Source organism: Chiloscyllium plagiosum, chromosome 6, assembly GCF_004010195.1.
Source record: "Chiloscyllium plagiosum isolate BGI_BamShark_2017 chromosome 6, ASM401019v2, whole genome shotgun sequence".
NCBI classification, from domain to species: domain Eukaryota; kingdom Metazoa; phylum Chordata; class Chondrichthyes; order Orectolobiformes; family Hemiscylliidae; genus Chiloscyllium; species Chiloscyllium plagiosum.
In genome coordinates, this window is record NC_057715.1 from 72,105,976 (window position 1) to 72,115,365 (window position 9,390).

Below are 9,390 nucleotides of genomic sequence, written 5' to 3' on the forward strand. Positions count from 1 at the left end.
CGGGAATTGAACCCGGGTCTCTGGCGCTGTGAGGCAGCAGTGCTAACCACTGTGCCACCCCTTTTCTTTTTAAAGGAGCCATCAATGTTGAACGCGTAATTGTGGAATGATACAATTTATGAAGAAGAACAAAGCCTGTGGTTATAGATGGCATTGGTAAGCTTTACTAGGAGCAGAGTTACAGAAAGACTGCAGGTTCTGGGATGTGTGGCTTCAAAACTTTAAGAAGACATCGATATAACTACAAAAAAAATGGACATGGAATTGCAGATTTTACAAATTGATACAATTCAGTACAAAAGCAAAAACATTTGGAAAAAATTGAAATAACTTGTTAGAGCAGAGTTACAACATTATGAAAAAATGCTTAGTTCTCACAGTGGATGTGAAGCAGAGAGTGCTACCTTCCCATTATAGAACATATCTGATTTTCCATTGGTTTACAATGGGCACATGATTTGCCTTACAAGATCAGAGAGAAACAGTTAATGTTTTGAGTGTGGTGTGACTCTTCTTCAGAACTCTGAAATGGTAGCTCTGATTCTCTCTCCACAGACATTGCCAGACCTCTTGCGTTTTTCCAGGATTCTCTATGCATTCAGATTTCGAGCACTACAGTGTTTTACTTTTACTACCTTACATGGTGACTGCATGTACAGTGAAAAGGAAAGCCTACCTAATTAGATCTACCTAATTTTGGTGTACCTAGTTGGATATCAAGGCCATGGAGAAGATACAGAGCAGATTTACTTCAAAAGAAATGGTTTTCTCCCACATCAATTATTCCAGAACAGAGTAAGGACAAAAGCACCAATCTTCCAGTTTCAATTTTGAAGAATATTCAAGATTGCTGAAAATATGTGCAGTGCCAGATTGGGTTGGGCAAATTTCAGGCATACTGGCATCTGCCTGAAACAAGCATTTGGATTTTGTATGAGTTAGTAAGAGGTTTAATGCCTTATTTCTGAACCACTGCTAAAAGTTTGTTACAACTGAGTTGGGCAAGGCTTTGGCTCCTCCAGTGACCTAATCAACAGCACTTACCATGAAATTTAAAGCAACTATTGCTAAAGTACTCTTTCCTCAGGAAATAGTTTCTGAAAATAGCCAACTGGGAAATATACCACTATACTGCAAATGAGCACATCAAAGATGTGACAAAAAGGGATATTTTTGATCCAAAGGCTGTAAATTATCACAAATTTAACAGAGAAATGTCACAGTTACAAACATGATTATAATGAATAATGGTAGAATTTTAAAAAGCAGCAAAGCTTACAAAATGGAAGGAAGACAACCTGCTAATATTCTAACTGCTTTCTAGAAAAATCCATTATGTGTAATGCGCCAGACTTAACCATTGTGCTCTGATACTCCGCAGGTATAATTTTGACTTTGTGCGATACTATAAAATGGACAATATTACTTACGTTGTTACAACACTCTATTAGTTTTCAGTCACACTCCCCTTTTATTTTACATTGCAATTGCACTTCATTCTTTGTGGTGATGTCATTGCATCTTTAATGTTCTGCATACATGCTTGCTTTTTTTCAACTTAAGTCTGTTTTGGAAAGGAATTCAAATAATGTGCTCTACTACATTCAATTTCTATTCACTAAAAGCATCTACATTGCACGGTGGCTCAGTGTTTTAGCACTGCTGCATAACAGTGCCAGGAATCTGGATTTGACTCTGCCCTTGGGTGACTATCTATGTGGAGTTTGCACATTCTCCCAATGTCTGCACACAGTCCAAAGATGGGCAAGCTCAGTGGGCTAGCCAGGGTAAATGCAGAGTTACAGGGGTGGGATGCTCTTTGGAGGGTTGGCATGTATTCAATAGGCTGAGTGGCCTGCTTCTACACTGCCAGAATTCTAAAAGCAAAGAAATCAAGATGTTAGAGATGCATTTAGTTTATTCAATAATTACATTAAATGACAGTATAATTGTGGCTTGGCTGCCACATTTCATTTAAGAAGAGGTCAATACTGATAGAATACTGATGAAGCTGAAAGAGGTTTGGTAGTTTTGTTATACCTCAGGTTTAACTATCAACAAAACAAAGGTATTGCTGAACTTTCTAGCTGTGTAAAAAATGGACGCAATAATGTTCGAATCACACTGTGCTCCATTGACAACACACCTTAAGGACTGTATCCAGAATGGATACAATTAAAAGGAAGACATTCATGCCTTATAACCTCTATAGAAAGGATCTACAGGACTGATTTCTATCGTATCAAGACATAGCCAAAATGAAGAAGTAGACAAACATGCACTTATTAGCCTTGAAATAATAGAATTGGGAGGTTCTGAGTGCTTGTGTGGCTGATGAACCTGGTCAGAGAGCTATATCTCTGACCACAAGTATTTCTGGCAGATAGAAGCAGTCCTTGGGCTTGAGAGCATTGGCATCCCTTTCTCCAGCTCATTTTCCATGCTACCTTTTGCCAGCTGGTGCCTTTGAGGAATTATGTTTCTTCATACCGGCCCTTCCTCCAACTCAGTTTATTCATATGTGGTTAATTAAAAGTTTGGTAAAGTATTTACTTGTTCAGAATTCTTGTGATATTACTTGATTGCTGATGAATTCCTTAGATTTTTAAATTCTGTATCCTAAGCTGCTTCTGTCTGAAAATGTGTTCTTTCTAAATTTCACAAAGGCCAGTGCCAACATTCCTGCAAAAGATTCTTTTAAAATTCCTTGTATTCTTTTCTAATTTTTTTAAATGCTTAAGGCTGAGCTTTGAATTAGGCAGTCCTAGCTTGAAATAAGTCAAGCTGAATTTCATTGTATCACATAAAATTACTCAGCCTCTATATATTCTTAATTAATTATGAGTTTACCTAAGTACCTAGGGTAGAGTCATACAGCACGGAAACAGACCTTTCGGTCCAACCAGTCCATGCTGAACATAATCCCAAACTCAACTAGTCCCACCCGCCTGGTCTTGGCCCATATCCCTCCAAATCTTTCCTGTTATCTTTAGAACATTGTAACTGCATTCGCATCTAACATTTCTCACACGTGAACCACCTTCTGTATGAAAAGTTTGCCCATTTAAAAAAAAATCTTTCTTCTCACCTTAAAACTATGCCCCCTTGTCTGAAATTCCCCAGCCCGCAGCAAAAAAACAACTACTATTAACCCATCTATACCCTTCATGATTTTATAAATCTCTAAAAGGTCACCTCTTAACTTCCTATGCTCAAATGAAAACAGTCCCAGCCTATCCAGTCTTTCTTTATAACTCAAACCTTCCATACCCAGCAACGTCCTGGTCAATTTTTTCTGAGACCTCTCAAGCTTAATAATATCCTTCCTATAAATCTCTTGAATTGTTTTATTGAATGTCTTGTACTGCTCTTCCTTATCTTATCTCACTTATTCTGTTCAATTTTAGCAAGTAAGTGAGCTTTCTGAATGATCCAAGTTTTTAGCAGTTAGGTGCACTTAACTATTTTTCTTTCAGTTTTCTGTTTGACAGGTTGGAATCTTTTCCATACAGCCATAGCCTTCAAGCATAGGTAGATATATTGCAGGAATGAGATTGATTGGGTGTGCGTGGTTGCTGTGTGGTTGCAGGAATCCCAACTGGAAGAGGATCATGATCAATGGTGTGTTTTATATTATTTTCCTTTGATGTAAATGTACCAAACACATACAAGGACTGGTGAAACCATGATGTGGGTAGGTTCTGCACAGATAACTTTCACTGGACACAAAGTATGGTGCATTCAATTTCTATCACTGTTTCTTCAGACTGCCTCACAAGTCATGGAACTAAATTGTCAGACCCCGTTGAGGAAGTTACTAACAGACAATGATTTTAAGATACATCCCCTAAAGGGTGCATGTCATCATTTCACAATTGCAGGAATGCAAATCACAAGGTGGAGGTCTGGTGGAGCTCAGGGAGGGGGTCACAATGCTAGACTGGCAGTCTGATAGTGGTTCATGTTCTGTTGTGTATTCTAGGTTTAGTGTGCTACTTGCATAAAGGCCTTTTTTATGCAAACAGTCCATAGTTACAGTTTAATCTTTACATGGAGCTTTGGGACATTCTCCTTTCTTAATCACTCTAACTTTTTATGTGACTCTATACCTGCCCTTTATACTCTTATATCTATAACTATAACTTTGTTTCTTTCATACTCGCATTCAAAAGTTTCAGCCTACACAGGGTTAGGCTCTAGGGTGCTTTGAACAATCTCCCTGATTTGGTTCTGAACCCATCCTGAGGCCAAGGATACTCTGCACTCTCCCTTCTGTTGGTTTGAGTGTTCTTCTCCAGGGTAGTTGGACAGTTGTTACTTCTTCTTCTAAGTAGAAAGTCCAAATTTCTTCCAGTTTCTTATTTGATGATACTAATGTATTAAAGGTTTTACATTATATTGTTACGGTCTGTCTCAACCACTATCTCAATATGAGGTTCTAACAATCAGTCACATGAGCTTTGTTGTGTTTGTTTTCAATATTTGCTCCTTCTCAGGTTTCAACTCTGCTAAGTAGGTTCTTGAACAATGGGAGAATCGAGGGTTGTGGGGAAAATGTAGGAAAGTGGATGTAAGGAATGACAGATCATCCCTGATCCTATTAAATGGTGGAGCAGCCTTGAGGGGCCAAATTATCTACTCCAGTTCCAATTCTTGTGACACGATGATCTTCTAAGTCTTGTGCTCTGTGCCTGTTATTGAGGTTTTGAGCCTGGTTGCCCCTCTGTTCTTCCTCCTCCTATTTTACTCTCCTGTGGTCAACCGCTAAAATGTTAGGTTCTAATGTGTGAGACCGAGATCGAAGCGGTGCTCTCAATCTCCAACCACCAATAATCCTGTGGGTTGGCAATCCATTCTGTATTGATCAGCATTATAACTCAATAAATCAAGTGCGAGGCCTTTGTTTTTGTTCAAAAAGCTTATGTATGTCTCTCTCTCTCAGCTTCTCCACTTTCTTTAAGTACAGGGAGATGAACTAGTCCTATAAATGTAGTCATATTCATGTGAAAGTTTGAAATTGCATATTTGCAAATTGTGGTCCACTGTCAGACACTATAATGTCCAAATCCCATGTTTTGAGTACATTCATTTACATTGAACGATTGAATGACTACACTGTAATGATATTATTCAAATGAAAAATAATTAATAACTATAATGAAGTTTTTTCCCTTGAATTCAAACAGGTAATCATGGTTCCTTTTGTTCTTGGTTGTTTACATAACTTGGAAAACAGTTAATATTAAGACTAGGCTGGACTTGAAATGTGAGCTCTGTTCCTTTCTCCACAGATGCTGCCAGACCCACTGAGTTTCTCCATCATGTTCAGGATTTATTTCAGATTTCCAGCATCTGCAGTATTTTGCTTTCATCAGTACTAATGCTCATGGTGTTCAGATTATTGGAGTAGTGTCAGATTATTACCACATACTCTGGCCACCCTTACAGATGACATCTGTGGATTTTAGTACACTCTCTATTCTGTTCTTAGGAACTTGCAACATTCTTTCAAGGGAGGTTCGGAATGATTAAGGGTGCGTAGTTTCAATTGCCGCAATGAAATCATCCTGTTCAATTTCATTGGATGGCATCCTTGATGGTGTGTCTCATGCTGTTTGGTACTTTCGATGCACATGTTCAGTGATTGAATCATACTTCATAATCTCAGTCTAAATTAGGGGCAGTATCTTGGCGATGTATTTTATGTTCAGAAGAGTGAGCAGTGGTTTATGATTGATACTTGATTTCGATCTGTAATTCCATTACATAATCTGACAAAACTTCACACGCCCACGTTAATGTTAAAGTTCTTTTTCTATTGCAACATAATGTTGTTTTGCTGTTTTTGATTATCTTGGGGCACAGTAAATTGGTCTACACTTGCTGTCTTCCTGCACTTGAAAAAGTGTTTAGTGTTGCTGCCTCACAGTACCAGGGGCCCAGGTTTGATTCTAGCCTTGAGTCACTGTCTATGTGCAGTTTGCATATTCTCCCTGTATCTACGTGGGTTCCCTCCTGGTGCTCCAGTTTCCTCCCACAGTTCAAAGATGCAGGTTAGGTGGATTGGCCACGCTAAATTGCGCCATGTTGTCTAGGGATGTGCAGGCTAGGTGGATTAACTATGGGAAATGGAGGGTTACAACAAAAGGGTGGAATGTTCTTTGAAGGGTTGGTACAGACTTGATGGATCAAATAGCCTCTATCTGTATCATGGGGATTCTATGATTTGGACAATGTATCTACTGATACTATACTTGGTAAATGTAGATTGTAATGTGTTAAGATTTCCAATGAGATTAAAAGTTTTTATAATCCTTTCAAATGCAAGGTTCATAAACCAACACTATTTTTGACCCTGTATCCAAAACTGTCTTAAGGTTTTGTTGCCATCTGCGAAATATGGTAAGAATTTGACAACTCAATTCTCTTGCTGGTAGAACTTTTACATTTCTGTGATGTTCTTTAGCAATGGCAATTCTATTATAGTTTTAATTTTTGGTTGGCAAATCATTTTCTGGCTTGAACAATATGTCCAAGGAATTTTATCTTCGGCTTCACAAAAGCATGTTTTTCATTAAGTTTTATGCTTGGTAATTTGTAGGGCTTTCAAAGCTGTTCTTAGGTCATGTTCCTCTTCTGTACACCCATGTGTCAGTATCTGGTCCATGTGGCTCACTGCACCATTGATGCTTTTTTAATGCACTTAACATCATTTTCTCAAAATTTTCTGAAGCAGGCACAATCCCAAGAGATGATCTGTTAAAATACAAGTGCAAAAATGTGTCATAAACATGATCAGAAATTTAGATTCTTCACCAAAGGTCAGTTGCCAGAATCTACTGTTAGTTCGGTAAATAGAGTTTTGTTGGCAAGTTTTGTTAGGTATTCATCCACTGAGGCTATTGGGTGAATTTAATACTTCATTGTTTTGTTTGACTAGTTAAATCCATGCAAATTCTCACAGCCACTTGGTTTGGGGACTGGAACCTGAACTCGGTCAGTGGTAATTGGAGATAACTCCTTACCGATGCATCTTTTCAATTTTGACTTTAACTTTCGTAAAGAGTCAGTGAGAGACATTCCTTATCATGAATAAACAATTGGTTTAGCACCATCTCATAAGGTGATGTGATATTCAGTCCTTAATTTCCCCAGTCATGCCAACAATTTTGCAAGTTCACTTTGAAATCCATTTGTATGTTCGCCATCAGCAATCCCATCAACCTTATCAACCTCAGCTTTAAGCATGTGTTTTTACTTAATTGAGAACATTCTTGATTCAGAGTACATGCAGACATACAAATTAGATGCAGGAGTAGGCTATTCAGCCTGTCAAACCTAATCTACCATTTAATAAGATCATTGCTAATCTGATTACTACACATTCCTGCCTATCCCAGCTAATTTTTCACCCCCTACCTTTGCCTTAAAAGTACTCATGGTCTCAATTTATACTGGGTGTTGAAGGAATCAGTTCCAAATAGCATGCAGCCCTGTGCAAGAAGAGATTTCACCTTATCTCTGCCTTAAAGGGCCACCCCTTCAGCCCACCCAATTGTCCTAGCTATATCATTTGTAAACTTTTTGTATCCTCCTCACAACCAGTTTCCTAACTATCTTTATAACATCACTAAATTTGGTGACAATATAGTTTATATTTTCATCTAAATCAGTATGAAGAAAATAAATAATTGAGGACCCAGCACTGAAACCTGTATCACTTGACTAGTTATGGCTTTCCAACTCAAAAATCATTCAATTCTCCCAATTTTCTTTTTCCTGTCAGCTAATCCTCTAACCATACTAATTAATTAGCTCCAACACCATGAACTCTTATCTTGTACCTTTTATGTGGCACTTTATTCAAATGTCTTTTGTAAAGCCATATATATTATATCAGTTGGTTCCCCTTTATCTAATCTGCTTGTTAGATCTTTGAAGAGGTCTAATAGCTTTAACAGACACGAGCTGTCTTTCAGAAAAACGTGTCGATTCTGCCTGATTCTGTTATGATTTTCTAAATAATCTGCTTCTTCTAACATTTTGACACAAGTGCAGTCTGACACATTGTGCATGTCCTCCAAACATGGGAACACAAGCAGAGAGGCCGTTTGGGATGAAGCCAATGTGGTTCAGGTTAATGATCAGGGTATTCGATCCTTGTTCTAGCTGGTTTGGATTCAGGACCTTTCTGCTTGCCTTATCTGTGGTGAAGGAGGAAAAAAACAATATGGGATGGATGTGTCTTCATGCAGAGAACTAATAAAAATATTTAAAAAGATCATATTCCAATTCAGTAGAGTCAATGTGGTTTAGTGGAAGGGAAATCATGTTTGATAAATTTATCATCATTCTTTGAGTCTTTAACACACCACTCCTGAGTTGGTTACAACAGAGTTGATTTAAAAGGAAGATAATATTGTCAATTTAATAAATAAGTTCTCTACTTAATACAACACTTAATTGTATATAACTTTGTGTAATAAATATGCCACCTACAAGTTAACAAGTAAAAAGTTAGTGTTATTTCTAGAATTCAAATAACCAAAGGTGCAGAAGTTATTTTTAAAAAGTTTAGAATGTATAAGAATATCTACAAATGCAAAAAAAAAAATCACAATCCCAAGAGTGCAAAAAGAGACAGTAAAGTTCTGCAGAGTATTAGATCTTAAATATTGGCCAAGTATAATATAGAATCAGGAAATAAAATTATTCACGGTGATTATACAGAGGTTTGTTTCAGTGTTTGGCCACCCTGCCTCCGACAATAGTTGCTAGTACGGACTTTCTTACTGAACTACTCACGATGTACTTGTGGATTTTGGGGGCCGGCATGTGGTTGGGGGTTGGAGGGGGTGTGGCTTTGTGATTCTCAGATTCTCTTGGAGATGGTAGAATTGATTTGAAATTCTTCCTTAATAACTCTCAGCTGGCAGCAATGAAGATTTTTGGTGGACCGTTAAACTCAACACATGGTTTTGATGAGAATTGTTTCAAAGAAAGAGAGAGAAGAGTAAAGCTGTTTCCCTTCTGTGGTAGTGTTTGTCCCTGAGTGTTAATGTTAATTTAGATTCCAGTAGTTTTCTTACAGCTGAAGACTGGCTCAGAGAACACTGCTTCCCATCTCCTTCACAGATGCAACAATTTATCTATCAGCCAGTTTGAGTTTTACTTTGAAAAATTATGTTTTTCAAAAACTCCTATATTCAGTTGATGTTATAAATTAATAGGTAAGGTAACCCAACTTCATAATGATACTCATTTATTCCTATAGTCTTATCACTTCACCACCTTGTTATGAAAGTTGTGTGCATTTAGATGAAAAGCTTTTAATTCAGTTGTTTTTAATTATATTCCATAATCTGACATTACTTAGAGTCATAGAGATGT